This window comes from Oncorhynchus mykiss, chromosome 11 (assembly GCF_057628025.1).
Source record: "Oncorhynchus mykiss isolate SJ-2025 chromosome 11, ASM5762802v1, whole genome shotgun sequence".
Classification (NCBI taxonomy): domain Eukaryota; kingdom Metazoa; phylum Chordata; class Actinopteri; order Salmoniformes; family Salmonidae; genus Oncorhynchus; species Oncorhynchus mykiss.
Genome location: NC_143032.1, coordinates 86,675,789 through 86,686,525, shown reverse-complemented (window position 1 = coordinate 86,686,525; position 10,737 = coordinate 86,675,789).

Genomic DNA, 10,737 nt, shown 5'->3' with positions numbered 1-10,737 from the left:
TTTTATATACCTCTATGGACCGTAAATTAAATCACGCTACAAACTTTCACCATCAGGCACTTAATTAAGGAAATCATGAATGCGATGTATATGTTGGAATTAGTGGATATATGGAGGCTTAAATACCCTGACCTGGAGGAGGCTCAATCAAGCTAGTCGTCTTGATTACTTTCTTTCTTATGTCAAAAAAGTGTTGATAGGGGACAGAATGCGGTCGGATCATCACATCATTGGCATATATATATTACTCTTACTGAATTTCCACCTGGGTGAGGATATTGGAAATGTAATCAAAGCTGGATGACAACTTGTTTATAACTAGGACAGAAGAAAGTATAACTGACTTTTTCAGACACAACACAGGTACAGCAGATCTCTTTATTGTATGGGACACTTTTAAATGTGCCTTTAGAGGTCATCTATAAAACAAAAGCAATTTAGATCAAAAGAGTCCATATTAACAAAGGAAATTGAAGATAGACAGCAATAAAAACTGTACCATAGAGGCACAGAATTAGTTAGAGGAAAAACAAAAAGAAATGGAGGAACTTATTCAAGAAAGATCCAGTGTAATATATTCTAAAAAATAAAGTGAAGTGGATGGAATATGGGGAAAAATACAGACATATTCATTTTCAATCTTCAACATAGAAATGTTACGCCAAAAAAAGTTTTGAAACTTGTTACAAATGGAGTCAAATTCACCAAGCTATATTTTGAAAGAGGAAGTGAAGTACTTTAAGAATATGTTTTCATTTCAGTCTCCTTCATCTCCACTAACTGTAGCTAATTATATGGACTTTTTTTCCTAATAATAATGTTAAATGAACAGCTGTAGAGAAAGACTCATGTGAGGCCAAATTACAGGAAGAACTTCCTGATGCAATTAAAGCCTTTAAGTCTGGGAAATATCCAGGGCTGGATGGCATACCAGTTGAAGTATACAAAGTATACTAAGTATATAAAATATATTTAAAAAATTGAAATACTCAGAGGACCATTATTAGCATGTTTTAACCACTTCTATATAAACGGTAGATTAACAGCAACAAGAAGGTCTGATTTCATTATTACTGAAACAGGATCCAAGTGGTATATATAATGATCCAGTCCATTTAAAAAATTGGAGACCTCTTACACTTCAGTGTTGTGATGTAAAAATTCTAGCTAAATGCTTGGCGCGTAGAATTAAAACAGTATTGTCATATATTATTCATCCTAATCAGACAGGTTTTTTTTTACATGGGATGATATATTGGAGATAATATGAGACAAGTACTGGAAACAATAGAATATTATGAAATATCGGGGAAACCAGGCCTGGTTTTCATAGATGATTTTGAAAAGGCTTTTGATAAAGTACGACTGGAGTTTTTATGTAAATGCCTAGAATATTTCAATTTTGGGGAATCTCTTATAAAATGGGTTTAAGTTCTGTATAGTAACCCTAGGTGTAAAATAGTAAATAATGGCTACTTCTCAGAAAGTTTTAAACTCTCTAGAGTAAAACAAGGTCGTCCACTATCGACATGTCTATTTATTATTGCCATCGAAATGTTGTTGCTGTTAAAATTGGATCCAACAACAACCAATAATATTAAGGGATTAGAAATCCGTGGCTTAAAAACTAAGGTGTCATTGTACGCTGACGATTCATGTTTTCTTTTAAAACCACAATAGAATATCCCCACGGCCTCTTAGAGGATCTAGATACTTTTACCTCTCTGGATTTAAATCAAATTATGATAAGTTAAGTAATTATGATGTATGTACTATATTACATATTGGATCACTAAAAAATCTACTTTTACATTACCGTGTAGTTTACCAATAAAATGGTCTGACGGAGATGTGGACATACTCAGTATACAGTATCCCAAAAGAAAGAAATTATCTCACTCCAATACATGTATATAGAAAGTTAGGAAAAAATAGATAAGATCTTGCTACCATGGAAAGGAAAATCACATATCCACAGTAAAATAAGTCCTATATCGACATAAACTGAAAGGCCGCTCAGCAAGGAAGAAGCCACTGCTTCAAAACCGCCATAAAATAGCCAGACTACGGTTTGCAACTGCACATGGGGCCAAAGATCGTACTTTTTGGAGAAATGTCCTCTGGTCTGATGAAACAAAAATAGAACTGTTTGGCTATAATGACCATCGTTATGTTTGGAGGAAAAAGGGGGAGGCTTGCAAGCCAAAGAATATCATCATCCCAAGCCAAAGCACAGGGATGGCAGCATCATGTTGTGGGGGTGCTTTGCTGCACGAGGGACTGGTGCACTTCACAAAATAGATGGCATCGCGAGGAAAGGAAAATGATGTGTAAAAAAAAATTATGTGGATATATTGAAGCAACATCTCAAGACATCAGTCAGGAAGTTAAAGCTTGGTTGCAAATGGGTCTTCCAAATGGACAATGACCCCAAGCATACTTCCAAAGTTGTGTCAAAATGGCTCAGGGACAACAAAGTCAAGGTATTGGAGTGGCCATCACAAAGCCCTGACCTCAATCCCATAGAAAATTTGTGGAACTGAAAAAGCATGTGCGAGCAAGGAGGCCTACAAACCTGACTCGGTTACACCAGCTCTGTCAGGAGGAATGGACCAAAATTCACCCAACTTATTGTGGGAAGATTGTGGAAGGCTACCCGAAACGTTTGACCCAAGTTAAACAGTTTTAAGGCAATGCTACCAAATACTAATTGAGTGTATGTAAACTTCTGACTCACTGGGAATGTGATGAAAGAAAGAAATAAATAAATAATGATCTACTATTATTCTGACATTTCACATTCTGAAAGTAAAGTGGTGATCCTATCTCACCTAAGACAAGGAATCTTTACTAAGATTAAATTTCAGGAATTATGAAAAACTTAGTTTAAATGTATTTGGCTAAGGTGTACGTAAACTTCCGACTTCAACTGTATCTATATATGTATATGGGTAGTTGTATAAGCGTGCTGAAAGTCTGTTGTCAATTTGTTTACTGTAAAATAGCATTGTCTGGTCAAACACTATTTCCAAAAGTTTACTAAGTGTTGGTAACAGGCTGATTGGTTGGCTATTTGAGCCATTTAATTAATTAATTAACTATTCTTAGGTAGTGGAATTACTTTTGCGTCCCTCCAGGCCTGAGGGCTCACACTTTATAGTAGACTTCTAATGAAGATGTGGCAAATAGGAGTGGCAATATCGCTATTATAGCTATTATCCTCAGTGATTTTCCATCCAAGTTGTCAGACCCCGGTGGCTTGTCATTGATGATAGACAACAATCATTTTTCACGTCATCCACACCCAGTTTATGGAATTCAAAATTACAAAGCTTGATTTGGTCAGATATACTTAGATGTGTAGTGTCAGCGTTTGTTGTTGGCATGTCATGCTTAAGTTTGCTAATCTTTCCAATTAAAAAAATCATTAAAGTATTTGGCAATATCAGTGGGTTTTGTGATGAAAGAGCCATCTGGTTCAAGGAATGATGGAGCTGAGTTAGCCTTTTTCCACAAAATGTAATGTAAGGTGTTCCAAAGCTTTTTACTATCAATCTTTAAATCATTTATCTTTGCTTCATAGTGTAGTTAATTTACATTTTTATTCAGTTTAGTCACATGATGGCTCAATTTACAGTGCGTTTGCCAATCGGTTGTGCAGCCAGACTTATGTGCCAATTATTTTTGCTTCATCCCTCTCAGCCATACAATTTTTTAATTCCTCATCAATCCACAGGGATTTAACAGTTTTTACAGTCATTTTCTTAATGGGTGCTTATTAGTAACTGGAATTAGCAATTTCATAAATGTGTCAAGTGCAGCGTCTGCTTGCTCCTCATATGTGCTGTCACTCCATTAGGGTGGGGTTACAAATAATGTAGACATCTATCAATCCATTAGGGTGGGGATACAAATGATCTGGACATCTATCACTCCCATTAGGGTGGGGATACAAATGATGTAGACATCTATCACTCCCATTAGGGTGGGGATACAAATGATCTGGACATCTATCACTCCATTAGGGTGGGGATACAAATGATCTGGACATCTATCACTCCCATTAGGGTGGGGATACAAATGATCTGGACATCTATCGCCCCATTAGGGTGGGGATACAAATGATGTAGACATCTATCACTCCATTAGGGTGGGGATACAAATGATCTGGACATCTATCACTCCCATTAGGGTGGGGATACAAATGATCTGGACATCTATCGCCCAATTTCAAAGACTGCCTTGTTTAGCTAAGATTCTTGAATCCTTGAATCCTTGAATCCTTGAATCCTTGGTTAATGTACAACTTTGTTCCTTTTATCTAATAACTGTATTTTTAATATAAACCAATCAGGGTTCAGGCCTGGACATAGCACTACGCTAGCAGCCACCACGCTAGTTGTTAATGATCTTGTCAATGCCTTGGATTCTAAAAAGAGCTGTGCTGCCTTGTTCATTGACCTGTCAAAGGTGATCGACACTGTTTTGCTGAAGACATTATCAAGAATAGACCTGGGATATACAGCCTGTTGATGGTTTCAGAATTATCTTAGTGACAGAACTCCAGCCATCTTGATAGATGGGGTTAAATCTGAATTATCTCAGCGACAGAACTCAGGCCATCTTGATAGATGGGGTTAAATCTGAATTATCTCAGCGACAGAACTCAGGCCATCTTGATAGATGGGGTTAAATCTGAATTATCTCAGTGACGGAACTCAGGCCATCTTGATAGATGGGGTTAAATCTGAATTATCTCAGCGACAGAACTCAGGCCATCTTGATAGGTGGGGTTAAATCTGAATTTCCTGAGATTCATAAAGGTGTTCCCCCTGGGTTGTATTTTGGGTCCAGTATTGTTCACTTTGTATATTAATGACATAGGAAACACTGTTAATACTTGTAACATTCATCTCTATGCAGATGACACCGTTTTGTGTTCCTGTGCCACCTCAGTGCAGCAGGCTCTTCGTGAACTTCAGCATGAAATTGATTCAGTTCAGAAATCACTTACAGATCTTAATTTAGTGTTAAATAAAAGTAAAAAAACAAGCTCATGCTGTTCTCTAGTTCATGAAATGTTGACCCTGAGGATGTGCATATTTGAGCTACAAATGGATCCCAAATTGAAATTGTTTCTCAATATAAGTACCTGGGTGTCTGGATTGATGACAAGTTGTCCTTCATAATGCAGTACAGTATAGAACATCTGACTAAGAAGCTTTTTTACATCAAAATAAATTGTCTCAGTATTGTTGATGTTAAGAATATCTGTTGGTCTGTGGTGTGTAATGAGGAGCAGATAGGTGCTGCACTTGACATAGTCATGGAATTGCTTATTCCAGTTACTAATAAGCACGCACGCATTAAGAAAATGACTGTAGAAACTATTAAATCCCCATGGATTGATGAGGAATTGAAACATTTTATGTTTGAGAGGGATGAGGCAAAAGAGATGGAAAATAGGTCTGGCTGTACAACCCGTTGGTAAACGTACTGCAAATTGAGAAATCATTTGACTAAAACTGAATAAAAAGATGAAGAAACTACACTATGAAACAAAGATAAATTATATAAAGAATGAAAAGCTTTGGGCAAAAAGGCAAACTCAGCTCCATCTGAATCAGGTGGCTCATTCATCACAAAACCCACTGATATTGGCAACTAATTTAATGATTTTAATTAAACTAATTTAAGGATTTTTTTCATTGGCAAAATTAGCAAACTTAGACATGACATGCGAGCAAAAACTGCTGACACTGCACATCCAAGTATATCTGACCAAATTATGAAAGGCAAGCATTGTAATTTTGAATACTGTCACGGCCGTCCTCCTCTTCATCTGAAGAGGAGAGGCGAGATGGATCTGAGGACCAATACGCGGCGTGGTAAGTGTCCATGGTCAATCTTTAATAAAGAAAGTAGTGAACACTGAACACTATACAAAACCAGTCAACAAAATAACAACCGTGAAGCTAATCATATGGACTGTGCTGAAACAAGCCATCAACATAGACAATCACCCACAAACAAACAGTGCAACCCAGGCTACCTAAGTATGATTCTCAATCAGAGACAACTAATGACACCTGCCTCTGATTGAGAACCATACTAGGCCGAAAACATAGAAATACCCCAAAACATAGAAAAACAAACATAGACTGCCCACCCAACTCACGCCCTGACCATACTAAATAAATACAAAACAACGGAAATAGAGGTCAGAACGTGACAAATACTGTAAAGTGAGTGTTGAAGAGGTGAAAAAAGTATTGTTGTCTATCAACACTGACAATCCTCTGAGGTCTGACAACTTGGATGGAAAATTACTGAGGATAATAGCGGACGATGTTACCACTCCTGTTTACTCCTATTTATCGTATTTTCCATAAATCTTCAATTTAAGCCTACTAGAAAATAAAACAAGCTTTTCTTGCAAGAAGTTTCCAGAAATTTGTCAATAAATGTTTTCACCCACAGAGCTGCAATAGTCACGGAGCCAGTTATGGAGGGCTAGAAGTCTGCTGAAACGTTCAATGATTTAGGGAGGGCAGAGGTCATTATGGGGGTTTGTTGATGTCAAGTAGAGACCCAATCAGTTCTTTACTACAATCCATCTTCAGCTGTTCTGAGCTGCCCTTCATAATGTCATTGAATCACACATGAACTATGATAGACTGATAGAGGTAGCTGTTGCTACCTCTGCAGGCATATAATTTGGTTGATATACGTTGTATAAATCTAGGACTAACATCTTGATAATTAAGTTGTAGCTCATATTTGATTTGAATAGCCTAAAATGAATGGAATGCAATGGAATTTAAGACTGAATATGAACTAAATAAGATCAAGCACTCATGAGTATTAGATCCTCCTGTGCTTTACGGAGGTTTCTCCTCTTCTAATGTGGTAGAGCTCGTTAGCTAGGCAACAGTGTATCAATCTAGTACACCCCACATCGTTGGCTAGGCAACAGTGTATCATTCTAGTACTCCCCACATCGTTGGCTAGGCAACAGTGTATCATTCTAGTACACCCCACATCGTTGGCTAGGCAACAGTGTATCATTCTAGTACACCCCACATCGTTAGCTAGGCAACAGTGTATCATTCTAGTACACCCCACATCGTTGGCTAGGCAACAGTGTATAATTCTAGAACACCACACATCGTTGGCTAGGCAACAGTGTATGATTCTAGAACAGTGGTTCCCAAACTTTTTAAAGTCCCGTACTCCTTCAAACATTCAACCTCCAGCTGTACCCCCTCTAGCACCAGGGTCAGCACACTCTCAAATGTTGTTTTTTTGCCATCATTGTAAGCCTGCCACACACACACTATACATCAAATTTATTAAACATAAGAATGAGTGTGAGTTTTTGTCACAACCCGGCTCGTGGGAAGTGACAAAGAGCTGTTATAGGACCAGGGCACAATGATTTTTCTCTTTATTTAACCATCTTACATATAAAACCATAAAACTGTAACAAATTGTGAATAACTCACGACAGGTTAATGAGAAGGGTGTGTTTGAAAGGATGCACATAACTCTGCAATGTTGAGTTGTATTGGAGAGAGTCTCAGTCTTAAATCATTTTCCACACACAGTCTGTGCCAGTATTTAGTTTTCATGCTAGTGAGGGCCGAAAATCCCCTCTCACATAGGTACGTGGTTACAAATGGCATCAGTGTCTTAACAGCGATTTTCTAAGGCAGGATACTCTGAGCGCAGCCCTATCCAGAAATATGGCAGTGGCTTCTGATTCAATTACCTTTTCACAGAACCGCTTGTTGCAATTTCGATGAGGCTCTCTTGTTCAGATAAGTGGCAGAAACTCGTCAACATGCAAGCGGACAGACAAGTGAAAATTATGGTCAGTAAAGAAAACTTTAAGCTTGTCTCTCAATTCAAAAAGATGTGTCAATACTTTGCCCCTTGATAACCAGCACACCTCTGTATGTTGTAAAAGCGTTACATGGTCACTGCCCATATCAGAGATGCTTGTTCTAGGTCCCAAGAAACAAAGAGATCTTCTGTTGAATCTGACAATTAATCTTAATGGTTGTACAGTCCTCTCAAATAAAACTGTGAAGGACCTCGGCGTTACTCTGGACCCTGATCTCTCTTTTGAAGAGAGGACAGCTTTTTTCCATCTACGTAACATTGCAAAAATCAGAAACTTTCTGTCCAAAACTGATGCAGAAAAATTAATCCATGCTTTTGTCACTTCTAGGTTAGACTACTGCAATGCTATACTTTCCGGCTACCCGGATAAAGCACTAAATAAACTTCAGTTAGTGCTAAATACGGCTGCTAGAATCCTGACTAGAACCAAAAAATTTGATCATATTACTCCAGTGCTAGCCTCCCTACACTGGGCCTCCCTACACTGGCTTCCTGTCAAAGCAAGGGCTGATTTCAAGGTTTTACTGCTAACCTACAAAGCATTACATGGGCTTCCTCCTACCTATCTCTCTGATTTGGTCCTGCCGTACATACCTACACGTACGCTACGGTCACAAGAAGCAGGCCTCCTAATTGTCCCTAGAATTTCTAAGCAAACAGCTGGAGGCAGGGCTTTCTCCTATAGAGCTCCATTTTTATGGAACGGTCTGCCTACCCATGTCAGAGACGCAAACTTGGTCTCAATCTTTAAGTCTTTACTGAAGACTCATCTCTTCAGTGGGTCATATGATTGAGTGTAGTCTGGCCCAGGAGTGGGAAGGTGAACGGAAAGGCTCTGGAGCAACGAACCGCCCTTGCTGTCTCTGCCTGGCCGGTTCCCCTCTTTCCACTGGGATTCTCTGACTCTAACCCTATTACAGGGGCTCAGTCACTGGCTTACTGGGGCTCTCTCATGCCTTCCCTGGAAGGGGTGCGTCACCTGAGTGGGTTGATTCACTGATGTGGTCTTCCTGTCTGGGTTGGCGCCCCCCCTTGGGTTATGCCATGGCGGAGATATTTGTGGGCTATACTCAGCCTTGTCTCAGGATGGTAAGTTGGTGGTTGAAGATATCCCTCTAGTGGTGTGGGGGCTGTGCTTTGGCAAAGTGGGTGGGGTTATATCCTTCCTGTTTGGCCCTGTCCGGGGGTGTCCTCGGATGGGGCCACAGTGTCTCCTGACCTCTCCTGTCTCAGCCTCCAGTATTTATGCTGCAGTAGTTCATGTGTCGGGGGGCTAGGGTCAGTTTGTTATATCTGGAGTACTTCTCCTGTCCTATTCGGTGTCCTGTGTGAATCTAAGTGTGCATTCTCTAATTCTCTCCTTCTCTCTTTCTCTCTCTCGGAGGACCTGAGCCCTAGGACCATGTCTCAGGACTACCTGACATGATGACTCCTTGCTGTCCCCAGTCCACCTGGCCGTGCTGCTGCTCCAGTCTCAACTGTTCTGCCTTATTATTATTTGACCATGCTGGTCATTTATGAACATTTGAACATCTTGGCCATGTTCTGTTATCATCTCCACCCGGCACAGCCAGAAGAGGACTGGCCACCCCACATAGCCTGGTTCCTCTCTAGGTTTCCTCCTAGATTTTGGCCTTTCTGGGGAGTTTTTCCTAGCCACCGTGCTTCTACACCTGCATTGCTTGCTGTTTGGGATTTTAGGCTAGGTTTCTGTACAGCACTTTGAGATATCAGCTGATGTACGAAGGGCTATATAAATAACTTTCATTTGATTTGATTTGATCATTGCGTAATGCAGAAAATACACGAGAGTTCAGGGGCCTTGCTTTAACATAGTTAACCATTTTCACTGTAGTGTCCAAAACATCTTTCAAGCTGTCAGTCATTCCTGATTTGAATCTAGGCCTTAGTCTAAAAATACAAAAGTATTTGCCATTGATTGTAGGTATGAGGTCCCTGAACCAATAACATTTGGTTGTATTCATGAAAGTCATATGGGGTGGAAGCTATTGACGTTTTTAGGAGGTATTTTTATTGAAAATGAATTTTAAAAAGTAAGAAAATAGATCAAGTAAATTTGAGAGAAGAGAACAATGTCAAATCGGTTTGAGATCTCTATGTGGTTGAGAAGATATTACAAATGTTAATTAACATGCAATCAAATCAAATTGTATTGGTCAAAGACACATGGTTAGCAGATGGAGCAGAGGAGAGAAACATTTTAGCACATTTTCCCCTCCAAAAATAAATATGACACTGAATTGGAAAGACAAGGGATGTAAAGTCTCTATCTTCAGGTAGAATATGGTGTTTCTATCACCCTGTTCCATTGAAGAGGTATGAGCAAAGTCCCAATCTTAAATACAAAGCTTACTTCACTGGAGTCCTCTTTTCCTCTCTTCCTCCCCTCTCTTCTCCTCCTCTTCCTCCTCCTCTTCCTCTTCCTCTCTTCTCTTCTCTTCTCTTCTCTTGTCTTGTCTTCTCTTGTCTTCTCTTGTCTTCTCCTCCCCTCTCCTCTCCTTTCCTCTGCTACCCTCTCTCCTCTCCTCTCCTTTCATCACCTCAACCTCCTCTCCTCTCTCCTCCTCCTCCTCCTCTGCTACCCTCTCTCCTCTCCTCTCCTTTCATTTCCTCTCAACCTCCTCTCCTTTCCTCTGCTACCCTCTCTCCTCTCCTCTCCTTTCATCACCTCTCAACCTCCTCTCCTCTCTCCTCCTCCTCCTCTGCTACCCCTCTCTCCTCTCCTCTCCTTTCATTTCCTCTCAACCTCCTCTCCTTCTCTCTTCCCCCTCTCTCCTCATCCTCTCAACCTCCTCTCCTTCTCTCTTCCCC